The 6000-nt window shown below is 44.6% G+C and overlaps 1 protein-coding gene across 1 annotated transcript in view; it reads left to right on the top strand.

The window, feature by feature from the left end:
- The first annotated feature begins 1619 nt into the window (after positions 1-1619).
- GREM2 (gremlin 2, DAN family BMP antagonist) overlaps positions 1620-6000 on the top strand; it is a 42021-nt gene continuing 37640 nt past the window's right edge. The window contains exon 1 of the mRNA XM_017806719.1: positions 1620-1865. The gene's annotated coding sequence lies outside the window, so the exon portion shown is untranslated. The remainder of the gene's footprint in view (positions 1866-6000) is intronic.

Below are 6000 nucleotides of genomic sequence, written 5' to 3'. Positions count from 1 at the left end.
CAGTGTCTGCTGTGTCTGTTGGCCATGGCTAGAAATGCAGCTTGTTCTCTAAACTAGCAATTGCATTTTTCCCAGGGAAAAATACACAGGCAATATGTGAAGGAAAAACATATTATGAAAAAGAAACAGCACCTTTTCGTTATTCTTAGGGAGTAACTAAAGGTCCAGAGGTGTAGCTTCACTGAATTCACTGAGGGATGTTTTTGGAAATTAAGCTTTAAAAATGGATTATACTCCAAGTATGGGTATTTCTAAATATGTCTGGGTTTATATATTTCTCAATATTTCTATTTTTATTTTTCTGACTTTTGCCTGTACAAAATATAAACAAAAGCATTCTTAACTAGTTCTGTATGCCCCAAAGAGATAAAAGTATGCATGCTTTCTAGAGAATGAAAAATAACATACCACTTTGTAGGGAAAAAGTTAATTAAATACAGAATCAATTAAAAATGCTGTGGAGGTCATCATTAAAAATGTACATGCTGCTGTCATGCAAAGGTATCTCTGCAACTCCACTGTCTGTTTCAAATGCTACAATCTGCTAAATTTGGATAAATATTGACTTTTAATGGCACCTGATGTACCAATAGGCATGGACACTATTTGATTTAACAGCATTAGTTAAATGCAGGTCATTGCACTAATTAAGAGGGCATCTGTTATAGCTTATCGTTTTATTCTCCCAAATTTTAATAAGAAATTTTGCCAACATGTTTACTGGAAATATTACAACATCTTTCTGCACTGAGAAAACCCAAAGGACCTATTTATCTGGTTCAACTGTATCTTGTTTAAACATAGGGTCATACTGAAACCAAAGGCTTGCTGTTTTGCCCAGAAGACAGGTCTAAGATTTGACTTAAGACTACAGCACATCTGCAGGAGATGTCGAATCCTTTTCAACAGGTCACTTAAGTCATTCTGAGCAAAAGGAATACCAACATTAATGATGCACCAAGGAATGACAACTACAGCCGCTGTGACTGAATAACATGAGATTCAGGAAGAGGAGGCTTAGCATCCTGATTCTATTTTCTGTGCATGCCAAGATTTGACGTGTAGTTAACCCAGCTGGGTCTAGGAACCCAAACAAGGTAAGAAAAGCAAACTCAACTCAGGGAAAGAATGCTTTGTCCTACCTCAGACTTAGCCCTCAGGTGATAAGGCGCTGCATGCTTTTAATTTTACCAGCTCGGGATATTTTTTTAAATGGTCAGAGAACAAACGTGTCTGAATATTGAGCATGACACAAAATGTCACGAACGCTTAAAGTTGGAGGTCCTTCAGCCCAAGGAGGAAGATGCGAAGGGAAGGAGTGTGTTTTGCGAGATCCAGGGTGAGAATGCTCCTACATAAACAAAGGGCCCTGGATTGGACGTCGTCTTAGGGAAGCGGGGCAGAGGGGAGGGGGGGGAGGAAAAGAACGCGTATGCTTCCCAGGTTGGGAAGCCGTCGGGCGGCAGGGAGGAGCGGGGCCGCCCGGAGCGGAGCGCGTGGGGCGACGGAGGGGAGGCGGTCGGGAGGCGGCGGGCGGGCAGGCCGGTGTGAGCTGTTTGGCCACCGGAGCCAATCGAAAGCGGGGCCTTGATCCTCTCCTCGGGCAGTGACTGCGCGGAGCCAGTGCCGCGTTCCCCGCAGCCGCCGGGACCGGCACAGCCGCCTCGCTCTCTCCGCGCACCGCTGGCCCCACCGAGCGCCTATGGGCGTCTGCAGCCGGCGAAGGCTTCGCACCACCGCCACCAGCAGCAGCGGCAGCGGCAGAGGGAGGCGACCGCCACCCGGCTTCATCGCCCCTCGGGATCTATAGCCGGCGGACGGACCGCTGCGGTCCGCGCTGCGGACCCTTCCCCGCCTCCGTGCAGGTATGGGGCAGCCGGGGGTCGCCCAGCGCCCTGGCCCAGCACCGCTCCTCTTACGGCCGACTCGCTCCCTTCCTCTTCCTCCTCCTCCTCCTCCTCCTCCTCCTCTCTTGCCCTCTTACCGCCCCTCTGGGGACGGGCAGCGGGGCCGGCGGGCGCTATGCTGCTGACAGCGCGGGGCCGCTCCGCCCGCCGCAGCCCCGCCGCGCCGTCCCGCACCGCGCCCCTCGCGGCTCCCGCCGCGCCCGTGCCCGTCCCCGCGCGGGGATCCCCGGCCGCGGCAGCCGGACGCCCCGGCGGGGAGCAGCGCGTCCCGCCACCCCGCCCGCGGGGCGTTTGCAGGGGCGCAGAACGAAACCAGCGAGAGCCGGCGGCGAAAGGGTCTGGGTGCCTTGCTCCGAGCGTCCTGGGAAGTTACCTGGATGGCTCTCTCTGGGTTTGGAGCATCGTGAGTCGCGTCCTCACGCTGCCTCCCAAAGGAGGGAAGAAAAAAAAAAAAACAAACGGGAAAAAAAAAAAAAAGGCTCATGCTTGAAACCTGTGCCCCTTTGTACCTTTCTGTCTTTGCTTTGGGTTAATGATGGTTTGTGATTATGAAACCCGACGAGGGATCAACTCCAGGAGCGAATAGCATTACTTTAAGTCATGAGTTGGAAATATACGTGTATGTATACATACACTGTTTTTTTTCCTCCCCTTGCACTTGAGGATTATAATAATACAAACCCGTGTCTGTCTCACAAGGAGCTCCTGCTTGACTTTCTGCTAAGGCTAAGGAAATATTTGCGCTTCTACAGGTCTTGCAGAATTGGAGTCACAGGTCTTATAAAAAATTACAGTGGCATTTGGCTGAACAGCTCTTATTTTTAGCATGCTATTGTGAAAGTGGTTATATAACTTTGGTGGATTTTTGAGGACAAAATTAACAGCTCATAACAACTTAAACCTCTTTTTTCTCTGAAAGAGGAGAAATAAATAGAACAAAAGCCCAATACTTAGAGTCTGGTGAACTTCAGCCCAACAAATAGCTACGATAGAGATTCCCTGAGAAAAAGCACCAGGTTATGAATCCCACAGTCCTTCCAAGAATTACGAAGCAGCAGGTGCAAGACCAAGCAATGTCAACTCAGACCCCAGTTAGTAAGCTGGTTATCAGGCTGCATCAAGGCTAATTCTTGCTACACAGGGTGAAATCAACATTCATATCAAAGTCTTGTCTTTCCACCAGTGCCAATACAATACAGATACTACGTTCCCTCGGGGGATTAGTTTGTTGCTTGAACTTAAAGAAGTACTCACAGCGTGAAGCGCTTGCTTAAAATGCTTGATGTGTTTTAATGCAGATGGTTCACTTGCAAAACTTGGTTCTTGGTTCTCAGGCTGATCTTCATTTCTTTCAAAAACTGAAGAAGAATACTACTCTAAGATTTAAAAAAAATGCTTTGAGAAAATAATTGAGTAGAAGTAAGGAACAGCAGTCTGTTTATTACTGAGAGCCAGGACATGAGGGTGCTGTCTCAGTGTTCAGGCTCTGAACAAGGTCTCTCTCTCTCACTTTTGTTGCATGGTCCTCATGAACTGCTGTCATCCAAGAGGTGCATCCTTGGCTACATCCAAGAAGTCCTAAATTCTAAACATTTGTGCATGATTACTGTGCAGCTGGAGAGAGTGGACTAGTTTACTAAATCTCTTTTGTAGGATGAGCAAGAAACCTAGCAAGTAGAATTTTGCCTTCTCACCTCTGTTGCAGCCCCCCGTTCATACAGAGCTATTGTGTGCAAGGAGGAGGTGTATCTGGTAGCAGCAAGGTTTGCTCAGCCTTCCATTGCAGCATGAAAAGTAAGTGAAAGATGTGTCAGTGAAAAGCATCAGTAAGATCTCTACAAAGGTGGCACACAAATAAATGCCATTAACCCTAGATTTTGAGATGATTGGTTTAGCTGAACTAGTTTCTTTCTGTTTGTCCTTTGAATAGACTGTACATGACTTTCAGTGTGGAATAGAACAAATGTGTGAGAACTTTAAGAATTAAACTGTGGAAATTTTTGTTTCTTTTCTTAGTATCAAATGAGGGTAAAAATTAATATCTGAAATACCCGCTGAACTCTGTCGATACATTGAAAATTGCTTGGTTTCAGTCACCATTTGTCAATGCCCATGAAAGTGTAAATCTCATAGATCCAGATCATCATCTTTTGTAGTAAATAGTCCTGTTGTGGTCTTGTGTAATAAATTTGGTAACCGGTCCAATTCCAACTGCTCGGTTTCATAGTTCTTTACACTACTGCTGAATTTACATTAAAATAATTCTAACTCAAGCATTAGAAACTGGGAAATTCAAATTTGAAATTGGTAAATTGGTGTTTACCTGTTTCTGATGCTTGAGTTGGAATTATTTCAATGAGCAGTTCAAGTCACTTAGTAACAATTGAGCAGTTACTGTGCAGCTTTGCTGACATCTGAAGAGGTATCTTAAAGAGCAGCACAAAAAGGTCTTTCCCTTCACTCATAGATGCTCATGAGTGTGGTTGTGCATTTATATTAGCATTGTGGTTCATGTCAGGAGTGGGCTTTTGATGCCCTTCCTCCGGTTGTTCCCACTTATTGTCCATCTCCATATACCTCATGGTGGACCAGCTGAATTCCTTTAAGATGAATCTAAACTAGAAGATGTGCTTGAGTCACTGCTGGAAATACAGTCCGTGGAAGCAGATCAGAGCTAGCCTGAAGTAAAACCCTATAAAATACATACGGTATCTTCTGTGCTTAAATGTTTTGCTCTGCCTGTCTGTTCCTGTTAGACTGCGCTAGCTGTTAAAATAGACATGGTCCATTTGCAGCATGCTAGTTCTGATGCAGTGCACCGTCTAAAGCCAATACTAGCCATCTTTCCCAGGAGCGTGGGCTAGTTCCTGCTTCTTGCACCAGTGCTTACATATGTGTTAACTATTGCTGTCCTGTTTGTATATATTCACACTGAGATCTCTTCAGTTCAAAATGAGGATGGTTAATTATTTTTTTTTTTGTAGTCTGGCATGTGAGAGTGGACTACTTTTTGAGTGGGAACTTTGGATAGTGCAGCTTTGTGCTTGTCTGCTAGATGTGCTTGTCAGCTGCTGCTTCATATTTGCCTGTAACTGGCCATAGTCCGTCTGTATACAAAGGTCCATAAGGCTGTTTATATTCCTTGTTTTGTGTGGAAGTGGTGAGAAATGCTGGCTTGAAACTTTAAAACTGTCATTTAGAAGTGCTGCTCCATGTTCCCTGGGTACAGCATCGTGGCTGACTACACTTCCTGCAAAGCACCAGAAGAATCGCTTGGGATGAGGTTCCACCTGTGGGGATATTTCCTGGGTCCCAGCACATGATGGAAATCATGCTCTGACCCTGGAGTCCAGTCCACTTGCCCCAGGCAGGAGGAAATGTATGATGCCCAGGGAGATGTTTAGAAATATCCACTTAAAACTTGAAGTTTGATTAAAACATGGTAAACTTTTTTTTCTGCTGTTTTCACTGTAATGAGAAAAATTTTCCATTCTCTGTTGCTTGGTGATTTGTCTGGCTTCTTACAGTTTCATGTTTTTCTTTAGTTTGCTTCTTTGGGAAAAACTATTTTAAACAGACAAATGATTCTGTTAATTATAAACAGGTATCTCTTTTATGAAAGCATTTCTTACTAGAAAATATATTATAGGAGCAATCAGGGATCAGATCTGTGTCATCCTTAGTGAGGGATCAGGTCCTTCTCTCACTTGGTAATAGAAGACAGTTGTTCTTGCTGCAAAAATTGGACTTCTTACCAACTCTTCAGTTTTACCTACATTCTCACAGGATCATGATGGAAGTGATAGGGTTGCATGTGTATAGCGTGAATGATACAAAGATTCTTCTTGTTTTGAATCATTGTGACTGCTCCAAGACTGCTTTTAAATCACAGAAAATGTTGTGCTATTTGGAAGAACAGGAAGTGAGAAACAAGAGAGCATTTCCTTCTCACATGACTGTATTCCTATAGCTAGAGGTTGTCTACTTCAAACCTTATTTCAAGACATAGCTTCTCTGTGGGATGAAGTATAGATTTTAACATGAGTTGTGTAGATGATGATATGTCACTTGAAACCATGGTATTTCTTGTTCT

This window comes from Lepidothrix coronata, unplaced genomic scaffold, assembly GCF_001604755.1.
Source record: "Lepidothrix coronata isolate B3197 unplaced genomic scaffold, Lepidothrix_coronata-1.0 Scaffold16, whole genome shotgun sequence".
In the NCBI taxonomy this organism is placed as follows: domain Eukaryota; kingdom Metazoa; phylum Chordata; class Aves; order Passeriformes; family Pipridae; genus Lepidothrix; species Lepidothrix coronata.
The sequence above is the reverse complement of the archived record's forward strand: the minus strand, read 5'-3'. Positions and strand labels throughout refer to the sequence as shown.